The sequence below is a fragment of the Canis aureus genome, chromosome 18 (genome assembly GCF_053574225.1).
Source record: "Canis aureus isolate CA01 chromosome 18, VMU_Caureus_v.1.0, whole genome shotgun sequence".
NCBI lineage: Eukaryota > Metazoa > Chordata > Mammalia > Carnivora > Canidae > Canis > Canis aureus.
This window is the reverse complement of record NC_135628.1, coordinates 41,434,816-41,450,256: the sequence shown is the minus strand read 5'-3', so window position 1 is coordinate 41,450,256 and position 15,441 is coordinate 41,434,816. Positions and strand designations below refer to the sequence as shown.

Here is a 15,441-nt window from a genome sequence, read left to right as displayed (position 1 = left end):
AGTTCTTTATATATTTTGGATACTAACCCTTTATAAGACATATCATTTGCAAATATCTTCTCCCATTCAGTAAATTATCTTTTAGTTTTGTTGATTTTTTACCTTTGCTGTGCAAAGGCTTCTTATTTTGATGTAGTCTCAATAGTTCTGTTGTTGTTGTTTTGTTTTGTTTTTGCTTCCCTTGCCTCAGAAGACATGTCTAGAAAAATGTTGTTATGGCTGATGTCAGAGAAATTACTATCCGTGCTGTCTTCTAGGATTTTTATGGCTTTAGGTCTCATATTTAATCTTTATTCCATTTTGAGTATATATTTGTGTACAGTGTAAGAAAGTGGTCCAATTTCATTCTTTTTCATGTAGCTGTCCAGCTTTCCCAACACCATTTGTTGAAGAGACTGTCTTTCCTGTTAGATATTCTTGCCTCCTTTGTTGAAGATTAATTAATTGCCCATACAATTGTAGGTGTATTTCTGGGCTTTCTATCCTGTTCTGTTGATCTATGTCTATTTCTTGTGCCAGTATCATACTGCTTTGATTACTAAAACTTTGTAGTATATCTTGAAATCTGGGATTGTGATACCTTTACTTTTGTTCTTCTTTTTCAAAATTACTTTGGCTATGTGGGATCTTTTGTGGTTCCATACAAATTTTAGGATTGTTTGCTCTAGTTCTGTGAAAAATGCTGTTGGTATTTTGAAGGGATTGCATTAAACCTGCAGATTGCCTTAGGCAGTATGGACATTTTAACAATATTTGTTCTTCCAATCTATAAGCATGGAATATCTTTCTGTTTGTTTCCATAGTCTTTAATTGCTTTCATCAGTGTTTTATAGTTTTCAGAGTACAGATCTTTCACTTCCTTGGTTAAGTTTACTCCCGGGTATTTTATTACTTTTGGTGCAATTGAAGTGGGATTGTTTTCTTAATTTCTCTTTCTACTGCTTCATTATTAGTGTATAGAAATGCAGTGGATTTATGTATATTGATTTTGTGTCCTGTGACCTTCTTGAATTCATTTATCAGTTCTACTAGTTTTTTAGTGGAATCTTTAAAGGGTTTTATATATGTAGTATCATCTCATCTGCAAATAATGAAATATATGAGTTTGGCTTTTTTAAATTTCACATATAAGTCAGATCATGGAATATTTTTCTTTCTGTGTCTGTCTTATTTCACTTAGCATTAATGTTCTCAATATTCATCCATGTTGCTGCATATGGCAGTTTGTCCTTTTTCAAAGCTGAATAATATTCCTCTGTGTATGTGTGTATGTATGTGACATTTTCTTTCTCCATTCATTTGTCAATGAACATTTAGATTGTTTCTATATCTTGGCTATTGTCAGTAATGCTGCAATGAATATGGGAGCGCAAATATCTCTTCAAGATCCTGATTTCATTTATTTTGGATATATACCCAGAAGTGGGATTGCTGGATCAAGTGATAGTTCTCTTTTTATTTTTATTTATGAGAAAGCTCCATCTTATTGTTTTCTGTAAGATAGTACTAACTTGTATTTCCACCAACAGTGTACAGAGGTTTCCTTTTCTCCATGTCTTTACCAAGATTTGTTACCTTTTATCTTTTTGATAATAGTGATTCTAACAGGTGTGAGGTGATAACTATTGTGGTTTTGATTTGAATTTCCTTGGTGATTAGTGATGTTGAGCATCTTTCATATACCTATTGGCCATTTGTATGTCTTTGTTTTCAAAATGTCTTTTTACGTCCTTAGCCCATCTTTAAAATCATGGTGAAATATTTTGTTTTGTTTTGTTGTTTTTGTTTTTTGCTATTGAGATGTTTGAGCTACTTATATATTTTGGATATTAGCAACATTAGACATATGGTTTGCCAGTATTATTTTTTACCATTCTGTGGGTTGCATTTTCACTATGTTGGTTGTTTCCATTGTTGTGCAAAAACTTTTTAGTTTGATGCAATCTCACTTGTCTATTTTTGGTTTTGTTGCCTGTGCTTTTGGTGCCACATCTAAAAAATCATTGCCAAGACCAATGACAGGAAGCTTTTTCCTGTGTTTTCTTTTCATAGCTTAATGGTACCAGGACTTAAATTCAAGTCTTTAATACACATTGAATTGATTTTTTATATGGTGTGAAATAAAGCTCCAATTTCATTCTTCTGCATATGGATATCCAGTTTTCCAACATCATTTGTTAAAGAGACTATCCTTTCCTTATTGTGTGTTCTTGGTACCCTGTCAAAGATCAGTTGGCTATAGATGCCTGGATTTATTTCTGGCCACTCCATATTTTTCCATTGATCTGTATGTCTAGTTTTATGCTGGTACCATATGATTTTGATAACTATAGTTTTTTAATATATTTTGAAACCAGGAAGTGCAATGTTCCAGCTTTGTTCTTTTTATTCAAGATTGCTTTGGCTATTCAGAGTCTTTTGTGGTTCTGTATGAATTTTAGGATTATTTCTTCTATTTCTTTAAAATATGCCACTAGTATTTTGATAGAGATTGCCTTTACTTTTAATTGCCTAGTTGTTGTTAATTAAACTTTTGAGCAACAGATTCCTTTGAGAATCTGATGAATTTATGGATCTTTATCTGAAAAAAAAACTATATGTACATTCTTAGAGTTTATACCTATCTATATCTCTATATATCTCTGTATCATCTCTATCTATCTATCTATCTATCTATCTATCTATCTATCATCTATCTATATTATATATATATTTATATTATATTTCTGTAAAAGTTCTCCAGTCAGTCTATAAACATTGGCATATGTTATAGCAAAATTTATTGCTCTGAGCCATTCATATAGAGAAGATAGGAAACAAGAAGGCATCCACCAGCTCCAGAGAAAGACAGAGACACATTTTGCATGTATCAGACACAAAAACCAAAAACTGCAATCAACATAGGGGCTTGACTTAAATGATCTGAGAACATGGTCTGTTAAAGGTCGACCCATGCAAAAGTTCTCAGGGGAAAGAAACATAAGAGCAAATAGTGGTTACCAGACTTCTTCAAAGAAAGGCTCTGGGCACTGAGTTTTTATTTATACATGCACACATGCTTATGCAGATACATGCTGCTATAATGTCACTAGCATTTTCCTCTTTGAAGATAAAGGTGTAGGTATAGCTGTGATGGTAAATGATAGACACAACATCTGTCTGTTACTAAAGAAAGAATTGTGACTCTAAGCCAGGAAAGCCAGGATTCTGATACTGATTGCTATTAAATCCAAGATCTTAAGCAAGTTGTGCAATGGCATGTGACTTGCATAACTCACAGACTGTTCTAGGTATAAAAGCAAGAGATAAAAGGCATTTTGGAAAAAGTACATATAAATTTACACAAAGGCATCATACACTATGATTGTTTTCAAAATACCATCAAAGTTGTTGGGAGACTCTTTTCAGTTCCTATTATTGACTCATGTTACTATTACTACTCTTAGAATTACTTCCACCCATAATATATTGGCAGGCAGTTGCTTTAATTGCTTTGATATTTAAGTTTCTCTGTTTGGAAACAAGGGTACTAGATGGAACTTCTCTTACATACATAATGGAACACTGAAGTCATTGGAGGAAAATTGTGTTTTCAGTCTCAGGAGTATGTTTTATCACTGAAGTCCTAAAAGACTTTCTAAATAGATTAAACTAGTTTAGAAAGAGTCTGAATATAATGTTGAATGTATCATTCATTGTGATTAATAAAGAATCTTTAACAAAAGTTCCTCTTGTTTGTGAAAGGAGTTTCAAACTACAAGTGCAAGTTTATCATTCTTAGAAAAAGAAATATAGGAAAGATATACTTTTGCTTCAGATTGCTTTTATACTAATGGACAAATACATTTGACATTTTTCTCTTTTTATGTTTTTTTATTGGGCCTTAGTGGATGTAGAAAATTCCTATTTTGTTACTTTATCTAATAAGAGATTTTTTTTAAAATTGGGGGTTTTAAATTTATTTTAGAGCAAGAGAGAGTGCATGTGAGCACAAGTCAGGGGAAGGGCAGAGGAGGAGGGAGAGGGACAAGCAGATTCCATGCTGAGCATGGAGCCTGATGCAGGGCTCAGTCTCATTACCCTGAGATCATGACCTGAGTTGAAATCAAGAGTTGGACACCCAACCAACTGAGCCACCCAGGCACCCCCTAATTAGAATTTTTTTAAAGATAACAACCATCACAGAGCCCGTTTCGCCAATTCAAAGTCTCCCCTGATAATTCCTCTAGTTTGGATTCTCTGTAATTATATGGCATTTATATTCTCTCCTCAATGTACTCATATTACTTTTATGTCAATTGCCAGAATTCTTTAGGGCAAAGTAAGTTGGGCCTTCATTTCCCTTTGCTGCTTCCCTAGTAATTGAAGAGTGCTGTGAATACTCTTTTTTAATTCCTCTCACTTTGAGGTAAGCCTTTATAAAGGTGGTCATAATGCACAAAGCAGAGACTTGTGCTGAGAATGACATTGTTTCATAAAAATGTCAGTGATTATTAATTCATAGAAGATTTGTGAGGCAAGTGGAAAGACCTGATAAGCCTCATTTCCTTGACCATATTCATTTTTCACCCTGGAAAATAAATTTTGCTAATCACTATTTAAAATTGCATTTGCCTTTTACCCATGTTCGTTTTAATTAGTTCAAGTTTGTGGGATGTAAAAATGTTTCCCTATTCATCAAGATGTTACTAGCATAATATTGTCCAGAGTCCTAGGCATTCTTGAGAAAACAGGCTTCTTTGTATCATTAAAGAACACTTCTAAGGGCACTTTCTCAAGTATGTATACCAGGAGTCCAAAAATATGTGATTCCAAAGAAAATAACTCATTTTCAAACCTCTTATCCTTGAAAATCCAATAATTCTAGGGAATAATTACATTAATATACAATGCACTTTAATTTTTCTCAACCAAACCTCTGAGAACAGAGTGCTGTTTTAAAACAGAACTGTACTAATCTGAAAGACTATTAAACTGCAAGTAATATTTCTTTCCAGTACCAAATTCTTACAACTTGCTTTCAAATGCTGGGAATATCCTCTGGGGCTCCTCTCTGCATCCAAAGGTCAAGGAACTGACATTTCAGTATCAGCAACATAACTTCAGAAGCTAGAAGAAAGATAAACACAGTGAGTCACTTGTCCAAAATTGACAAGTAATATGACTTGTGCAATGTGAGGTATCCCAAGTGAAAACAACAGATGTTAGTATCTGCTTTGGGTAAGAGATCCTGGCAGGTCATAGCCAGAATCAGAATGAGCATCTTGAAGTCCCTTTAAAAAAAGATAGCTATCAGGTTAAGAGGATCTAAATCCAGAAATTCTATCTACCCATAGAATTCATATCACGAACTCTGAGAATGGACAGAATTAAATGCCAGTCTTTGGAGACATTTTTCAGAACCACAGATATTTTTGTGCCAATCAGTGCTGCAATTGACTTTTAAGTGGACTTGAACCAAAAGTGGAGAAGAATTTTTAATGCAGGCTTTAAGAGGGGTTACATTTAATTTAATAATAAAACTTTCTCCCAAACCTTGCTGAAGTGGTCATTTAAAATACATATCTATTCAAATACCTCTTTAGAAAGCAAAACTTCTTGAATAGGCTGTGATAAATTCTAAGCTTTTCTAGATCAAAGAGTTTAGCTAACTCACCTTTCCTCACAGCACCAGGCAAAATGACGTGTCCAGAGGGGTGCTCAGTTTCTATTTGCTAAATAAAGAATGTTTTTAACATTTATTCCCTTGATGAAAAACCCCTAAGAGACCACAGTACCATGCTTATTTTCAAGTCAAAACTGTCCTTTGGTGATGTTTTACAGCACTCTCCCCTACAGTTGTGGAACTTATTTCCTTGTGGGATTCTTGCTCCTGGGATTGTGTAGCTGCTTTCCCTTTGTCTTCTCACTCCTAGCCATCAGCAAGTCCTGACTTTGTCCATAAATACTTCTACTGCTTAGCCTACAAAATTCTCTATAGGATTGTTTCACCCTTTAGTGTCTGGTAATTCTCCCTTAGAGCTTCTCTAATTACTGATTGTATGTTAGGTTTGTGATATCATCAGAAGATAAGGCCCAGATCTTCTTGGCTCTCTTTCCCCTCGGGTTCCAGACTAGAGTGAAGAATGAATGTGAATATTCATCAGAATGGGTAAGAATAAGGATATGGTGGTTTCCTGAAGCACTAGATGAAGAGATTCTCATGGCATCAGGACAGCTGCGTTAACTTGAAGATTCAGTTCACTTCCATTAATTAATAGATCAGGCTTTGATTTAGGCTCAGTTTATTGGGAAAACTCCAGACCCTCTCTAAATGGGACAGATGTGTTATTTCCTCATAGAGTTATTGCTAATTTTCAATAATATTTGACCACAGAGCCACAGAACCACAGTCTTTTTGGTTTATAAAAATTCTATGTTAAAAATAATCTTTCATTAAAAACCAGATGTGCCAATCTTTGTATTGCAAGAATGAGATGAGACAGATGTGTAGAAATATCTTTTAAAATTATTGGAGAATGTATGCATTTCCTTTGGGAGAATGAATCTTGCATTGTTGAGATGTCCACATTCTATTCCAAACTATCTTCTGTTTGAAAATCTTCCAAAGGTCATAGGAAGAAGAAAGAAGAATTGCATTATAGCAAGTTTTCTCTTCCTATTGACTCATTAAACTAAAATCTCCACATAGCAGGAGACTGAGCCACTTCACTCAAACCCAGAGGTTTCTGACATTACCGTTTAACTAGACAAAATGGATCACCATCCCTACAGGAGGATAAGGCCTGATAATTTATACACACTGGATCTATAAGAAATGCAAAAGAAAACCAGAAAGAAAGAGTGAGGAAAAAAAAAGGAAAAAGAGATACAAGATAAGAATAACATATGATGTGAACTAGAAACTAGGTGTAGGTTGACACTAATTTATAACTCTACATGGAAGCTTTGCATCTCTTCTGCTAATATAGAATAGGATCCAGTCCTCACTACAAATCTGCTGTAAAGCTCAAATTTTCTCAAGTTATTTCAAACCCTTGATTTTAACATATTGTTTCCTTGATGAGAAACTCATGAGAGACCCCAGCCCTGTACTTATCCTATTCAAGTCAAAACCTCGTTTTCTTTTCCACCACTCTCTCCTACTATTCCGGGACTTGTTTGCATATGAAGTTCTTGCCACTGGAATTGTGCTCCCTCTTTTTCATAATCTTTTTCCCATCATTTTTTTGAACCACTTATATATTCTAAATTCCGATGTGTCAGTCAATGAAACAAAACCTCTATCTTCACGGGATTTATATTCTAGTGAATGACCAGAACCTAAATATCAGTCAATATGATAATATTCATTAATTGAACAACTTTTAGGTATTGGATGATTATATGTCATTTCTGAGTGAATGCTTGAAATAATGCTGAGAAGTAGAGATATATCACTGTACTTATTTTTATAAAGATTAAAAAAACTGATATAAATAGAAAGCTAAGTAATCTCTGCAGTGTCACATACCTAATAAGAAGTGGAACTTGGATTTGAACCCATATTCCCCTGACTGCTAAACAGGACAGCCCAAACAGGCCATAAATACCAGGATGGTCGCCTAAGTGATCAAGAATATATTGCACTTTAAACATGTTATGTGTTATAGTGAAGTCCAAACTAAGAAAGATATGACTATTTATATATTAAATTAATTTTATTTCATGTAGAACTATTGGGATAATAAATGACAAGGGATTTGTTTTCAGATTAAACCCTTTAACTATTAAACTAATATACCTTTTGCAGCTTCCTACACTGCTCCTAAGGATTTTACTTGCCTACAAAGTATAATTTTAAAACATTTCTAAAAATTTTCTTTTTTTTTTTTAAGAAAGTTTTTTTTTTTTTAATTTTTATTTATTTATGATAGTCACAGAGAGAGAGAGAGAGGCAGACACAGGCAGAGGGAGAAGCAGGCTCCATGCACTGGGAGCCTGACATGGGATTCGATCCCGGGTCTCCAGGATCGCGCTCTGGGCCAAAGGCAGGCGCCAAACCGCTGCGCCACCCAGGGATCCCATTTCTAAAAATTTTCAAATGGAAAATATCCCACTCTTTTCCCTCTGCATTCCCTTTGGCTTCCCTTTGGGTTGGTTCTTACCCATCAACTTTCAGAGGCATCTGAGCCTCAGTCCAAGGAACCTACTGACTGTGGCAAGTGGAGCTCTCAGCAGTGCTGGGACTTCTACGGAGCAGGAGGCTGGCAGCTGTGAACACCATCATTTCAGAAGTCTCTAGGAATGAGTGCTATTCTCCAGAATGCTGGGGTTCATTTACATGGACAAGTGCTTAGCTGCCTGAGAAGTGTTAATGAGAATTTTGCAAGGGGGTGGAGGAGGCCAAACCTCAGGGTATCTTTAACTCTCAGGTCCCAGGACCCACTTACTTACATTTCCTAGAGGCCCTGTGGGGAAATGAAAGACAGAGAGAGCCAGACAATAAGACCTGCTGAGGACCTGCAGTGTACAGGACATTGTACTACAAACACAAGGAAAACAATGTGCATTGTCTCTGCCCCTGAGGGTTTTATATTCTAAAGGAGGAAGGGAAAGTATTTTGAAATATCCAACTCAGTCAACAAGTCATATGCCTAATTAGAGCTCTGTAACCGCTGGAGAAATGTATAATAGCTATAGCATTCTCCCTCCCTGACACATTTTCTCTCCAAAAACCACATAATATCATGGTTGAAAATATGAACTCCAGAACCAGACTGCCTGGGTTAGAATCCTTACCCTGCAACTGCCTAGTCTTGTGGCCTCAGCTTCACTGTATAATCTCTTGTGCCATAGTTTTCCTTATTGAGTAAAATGGGAATAATGACAGTATTTCCTTTGTAACGTTGTATTAAATGACTTAATATATAGACAGTTCTTGGGCAGCCCCGGTGGCGCAGCGGTTTAGAGCCGCCTGAAGCCCTGGGTGTGATCTGGAGACCCTGGATAGAGTCCCACGTCAGGCTCTCTACATGGAGCCTGCTTCTCCCTCTGCCTGTGTCTCTGCCTCTCTCTCTCTGCATCTCTATGAATAAAAAAAAAAAAATTATATAGAAAGTTCTTGTAACAGAGTTTGACTAAAGTAAGAGCTATAGTAAGTGCTGCTTCTAGCTAGTGTCACATTCTGTTTTTAAGACAGAGTTGAAGATTGAGTGAGTTGTTTCTCTATTCTAATAGTAATAGTAATCATTCCTCACTTGTAGTGAATGTTTAGTGGGGAAATGGGACCTGTCCTATCTTATTTTACTCTATGTAATGGATATAATTTTTTTAATAGATATAATTTTAAACTTCATTTGAATACAAAGAAAAAAAGGCTTAGAGAGGTTTAAGTAACTTCTCAGACTCAAACCTGATTCTTCTGAAACCCATTTTCTATTATGACTTGTTGGTTCCTCTTCTCCACCATGAAAAAATGTCAGGAAGAAGATTCTGGTGTTTGAGGTAGGTCATAATACTGAAAGGAATTTGGTAAAGAGGTAGAAGAAGGAATTTAACAGCTCTCTGAATCTTACAATTAAAAGCAGTTGAAGTGCAAGTATAGTAGTAGAGTTTTGTTGCCCCTAAAGTTTTTTTTGAACAACACATTGAAAGTCCACTCAGATTATGTTTCCCATTTCTGAATTTCCTTTCACTAATACTTATTATAAGAGAAGGAGAGATTGATTTAAAAGACAGCTTTTCTGAGACCACAATTACTAGAATTTTACTCAGTTTTTCATCCAAAAGATATGAAGGCTGATGGAGCTATCAGAAATCTGTTGAGCCAAGGAAGAGGTAGAGAAAGGATCTGTGTCCAAGAGATAGACACTCTGGGCTATATTAGAGCCACAGGTGGCTTTTTACCATTGATGACTGCATCCTCCATGGTCGGCCCAATCCAGTTTTGAAAGATTTAAATTGAGAAGACAGCTAGTAATGCTCCAAGAGGCATCAAGATAATGCTGAAGTTTTAGTCAGTCCTTTGGGGAAGAAAAAAGGAATAGGTTTATTAAAATTGCCTATGTATTATGCTATGAAAACTTCTACAAGGATGCACAGATGGGCTTCAATTTGGACAACTCTGTTGCTGCATATTAAAGGCCTTTGATTTTAATATCCAATAATGAATAAAACTACTGGTGGGTGTCCTCCTGAGTCATAATGTAATCAGAGGAGAATGGCTAAGTCTGGCTCTCATTTATTTTTGCTTTTGAATATTTGATCTCAGCCAGATGCACCTATGCTGAGAACACAACAACAAATCATTGTATACATAGCAGAGGAAACCAAGGAGATTTTGTCAGAAGGGAAGTAAGAACTGATTAGAGTCCAATTAAAAATATGGTTTTGAAATTATTGAGTTTTCTAGAAGATATCAACTCTAGGTGTCCAGGACCACCAAGTAAGTCAAAACTTTACTGAAAAAAAAAACACATAGTTTATTGGGAACTGCCAACTCCACTCTCTTATCAATAAGCTCAGCGCCATGTTGGTCATTCAAAACTCTAAAGGTAGAGCTTAACACTAGGATTTAGCACTACCTACCTTCTTAAGTGCCCCATCTGAGTTAAAGCTTCTCCTTATGATACTAAAGACATTGTTCTCTGAATGTCAGGGAAGATTTCTATGTGCTCTGCATCCTGTACCTTTCTCATTTGGCAAACTGTGTTGTCTTGTTTGAGTTGGTTTGAAGCCAAATTCTACTTCCTTTATACTTCTTCCTGTCCCCAGATAAAACCATTATCTGGGGCCTCAGTTTTTCACTCTTCTGTGCACATTTTTTTTAATGTGGTTTTACAGTTACTCCCTTCAGATGGTAGAGTTGTTTTCTCTACCTTTTGACTTGACTTGACTGCTCTTTTGACCCGTTTTTCCAATAGAATGTGGAAGAGGTAAATGTGTAGAATGCCAGCTCTAAGCCCAGTCCCAAGAGGTCATGAACACTTTGGCTTTTTCTCCTGCCTTCATGATGAGAATAAAAACAGGCTAGCCTGCTATACCATAAGAGACCACATGAAGCAGAGCCAAGTGAACTCAGTTGTCCCATCCAAGGTTCCAGAGAGGTCTTTCCCAAATCAGCAAAATCAACCCAGGGACTTGAAGCTGACATAATGGAGTACCACTGATTAGCAAAATCACCCAGCCATCCTGATAACTCTTGGAGAAGGAGGGAATGATAATTGTTTTAAGACACTAAGTTTCAAACCGTGCTTGAATGTGACCTGGTATCTTCAGCTCCTAGCATAAGGTCGGACACTCAGTATTTCTCATGGCAAAAATACTAAATAAACATCTTAAAATTCACATCAGTAAACATTTGGATTGCTCTTTAATTTGTAATCAGATCTAAATTTATTTTTCTTATTAATCCTCTTTTTTGGGCTGTGTTTCTTTTGTATCCTTAATTTTGTATCCTCTTGGTTTCTATCTTATTTTCACTTAAAATTGAATAATAACTTGATAGATTAATAAACTTTCTAAATGCCTCTGGGTTTTGTTTTGTTTTGTTTTTTAGGTAGAGGACTTTAGAAAGTAAAAAGAGCCATGTGAACTGAAAGACAAATAGTACAAAATCAAATGAGAATGGGAGGTTTGCCTTGATCTTATGAATTTGATGATGAAATTCTGGGTCACAAAACAACTGCTAGGGATATGATTGCATAATGACAAATCCTTATATTTTTATTTATGTGATTTAAAATAGTTGCTACCTGTCCTACATTTTACATTTTATAGTAGCTTTTGATTTTTCTTAAAACTTCATTCAGAAGCCCAGGCATTAAAAGTAATTGTAAATCTTTTTTATTGGTGACTAGGACTTTCTACTTTGTAGAATACAGGATATGGCTATATTTTCTTCCATCTTCTAATAATTTGAGATCTTCAACCAAGGAACCACTGTTTTATGATTGCCAACAGTATTCATTCATAAAATATGCATAGATATTGGGCATGAAGTCTTCAGAAGAGAACACTTTACAGACATGAGGAATTTAGGACTGGAAATATACTATAAAAATTTTTTGCACTATTCTATTTCTCCTTTGGAATAAAATCCATCAAATTCCAATATTAACTTTATGCAGCAAGGTAATGAGCATTTTTGGATTATTTTCTCCTTCTCTGCATGTAAAGCAGTAGTACAGCGTTACATTAGAAAGATGTTTTACTCCATGGAGATGTTGGGGATATTGTTCTCTTGTCATGGCTGAGGACTGGCTATTTGTTTCCTCTTTTTACAGAGCTAAGTGATAGTATGATCCGAATGGGCAACTCAGAAAGGGAAGAATAAAAAAGAAGTAGCCTATGTTGTTCTTTTAATTATCACATTAGACTGCAGCCATTTAAGATTTGGCGCTTGATTGCATTCCTTGTCTCTCGAGGTGTAGGAACATTTCCCATCATGGCCTGGCTGTTGATGCAAAGATGCTGTGAAAGCCTTGTTCTTGTCTCATTCTTTCTCTGCCTCATTAACTTGTTCATTTTAATGATTACATCTTCATAAAATCTAACATTTCAATATCAAATGTTCCATTCTTAAATTAAACATTAAAAAATAAGGAAGGGAAAGTTGATCATCATACAATCTGCCTGCATCTGTTTCAATACATGCAATGATTCCACTTCATTGTTTTGGGAGTGTGCAGGGGCTCAGTATCCCTGTGTCCTTACTGTCTGTTAATACAACTCCATTTGTCCCTGTATTCAAAACACATTTATTGAGCTCTTTCAATGTCCAGGGCCCTGGAGAGAGTATTTGAGGGAAAGAAACTGAAACTTTGATCCTTCCTTAAAAGAGCATGTATCTCTTTCCCTAGAAGGGACCAATTTTGAGGAAATCCTGATGAAGAAAGGTAACACACACTAACATAAAGGAAAAAAAAAAAAAAACTTAAATAAAGGCCTGGAAGACTAAGAGTAGACACAGGAAGGAAAAAGGATATTAGGGATATACATCAGGGCTTGTCTTCAATAACCTGTTAAGCTCCATATTTATATTTATGCACTTTCTCTAGATTTATTATATTTGCAATTAAAAATATCAATAAAATGCAAGTATGTGGCTAATACTTCAAAAGGAGAGACATGGAGAACAGTTAACAAAAAATGATTAGATGCCCTTAGGAAACTAAGGACAGTTAATTTTTACAAAGACAATTAAATTGGTACTTCATTTCAGTGTAAATTAGACCCATGGTGAGATTAGAGGATTTAGCTATGATTTTATTAGTCCACCCAAAGAAAAAAAATATGGCCTATGTGTAGGTGTCATAACTTAGCTTTATCTTATACCCTACTCCTTTATCTTATATCCTACTACTTATACCCTACTCAATGTTTATGTCATCCAGGTTAATAGATATTGAATATTTGATCAATTATAATATGCTGGTTTGCTTTATATGGGAAGAAATACCTCCCTATCTTATACAATTGATCTTTTTCTTCGAAATCCATGTCTTTACAATATCCATAAAAATTTGATAAGTGTAATTCCAATCTATTTAGATTATTTTTAAAATTTTGATTCTGTGTCAATTATTCACTCTTCCTTTGGCTGTTTTATCAACCACTTATTAAATTATTCAATAAATACTTATTCAGTGCTTACTGTGTGCTAGACACAGTTTTAGGTGTTGAGGATACAGCAATAAATAAAATACAAAGTTTCTTGTTTTCATGGAACTTAAATTATAGGAGAGGAGACATAAAATAAAAAGACCATAAAGTAGATAGTACACCAGACAGTGATATGAACTTTGAAGACATATAAAATAGAATAAAGGGGATAAGAAGTAGGGAAACCTCTAAGTCCTTGTAGCAGCCTTGGGTTTCACGAAGAATGGTGGTGAGTCAGTGGCTGTAGCATGGAGAAAGTTGAAGTAGGAAATGAATACAAAGATATAGAGAAGGACTAGGTGCCCTGTGGAGCCATGTGGAACATTGAAAGGCTTCAGTTTTTACCCACTTTAAGTGAGAAGCCATTAGAGAGTTGAAGTCAAGAATGGGAGAAGATATTTGCAAATGACGTATCAGATAACGGGCTAGTTTCCAAGATCTATCAAGAACTTATTAAACTCAACACCAAAGAAACAAACAATCCAATCATGAAATGGGCAAAAGACATGAACAGAAATCTCACAGAGGAAGACATAGACATGGCCAACACGCACATGAGAAAATGCTCTGAATCACTTGCTATCAGGGAAATACAAATCAAAACCACAATGAGATATTGCCTCACACCAGTGAGAATGGGGAAAATTAACAAGGCAGGAAACCACAAATGTTGGAGAGGATGCGGAGAAAAGGGAACCCTCTTACACTGTTGGTGGGAATGTGAAATGGTGCAGCCACTCTGGAAAACTGTGTGGAGGTTCCTCAAAGAGTTAAAAATAGACTTGCCCTACGACCCAGCAATTGCACTGCTGGGCATTTACCCCAAAGATGCAGATGCAATGAAATGCCGGACACCTGCACCCTGATGTTTCTAGCAGCAATGTCCACAATAGCCACACTGTGGAAGGAGCCTCGGTGTCCATCGAAAGATGAATGGATAAAGAAGATGTGGTTTATGTATACAATGGACTATTACTTAGCCATTAGAAATGACAAATACCCACCATTTGCTTCAACGTGGATGGAACTAGAGGGTATTATGCTGAGTGAAATAAGTCAATCGGAGGACAAACATTATATGGTCTCATTCATTTGGGGAATATAAATAATAGTAAAAGGGAATAGAAGGGAAGGGAGAAGAAATGTGTGGGAAATATCAGAAAGGGAGAAGGAACATGGAAGACTCCTAACTCTGGGAAACGAACTAGGGGTGGTGGAAGGGGAGGTGGGTGGGGGGTGGGGGTGAATGGGTGACGGGCACTGAGGGGGACACTTGACGGGATGAGCAGTGGGTGTTATTCTGTATGTTGGCAAATTGAACACCAAAATAAATAAATAAATAAATAAATAAATAAATAAATAAATAAATTTATTTATTTATTATTTAAAAAAAAAAAAAAGGGGAAGGAGAAGCCTGGGAATTTATTCAGCCAGTGTGGTCAGTATTACCTGGTCCTTCAGGGAATGCCTCTTATAACATGATTCATAGTGCAGATATTTATTTCTATGTTTCCAGTCTCAGGAGCCAGCTCTAAAATCCAGATGACCCAGTCCACAACCTCACTGTCTGTGTCTCCAGGAGATAGAGTCACCATCACCTGCCAGGCGAGTCAGAACTGTAACAGTTGGTTAATCTGGTTATCAGCAGAAACGAGGGAATGCTCCTAAGTGCCTGATCTATGAAGCATCCAAGTTGCAAATTGGGGTCCCATTGAGGTTCAGTGGCAGTGGGTCTGGGACAGAGTTCACCCTCACCATCAATCTGGAGCCTGAAGATGTTGCTACATATTAGTATCA

At 36.0% G+C, this 15,441-nt stretch overlaps 2 long non-coding RNA genes across 2 annotated transcripts in view; both read left to right on the top strand.

Annotated features, from left to right (window-relative positions):
* LOC144288904 (uncharacterized) overlaps nt 1-15,441 on the top strand; it is an 89,990-nt gene that overhangs the window by 39,770 nt on the left and 34,779 nt on the right. The gene's annotated exons all lie outside the window — the stretch shown is intronic.
* LOC144288350 (uncharacterized) lies at nt 4,936-15,250 on the top strand. The gene is made up of 3 exons (XR_013356297.1): nt 4,936-5,129; nt 6,049-6,151; nt 15,161-15,250. It is a non-coding gene; the product is annotated as an uncharacterized LOC144288350 (long non-coding RNA).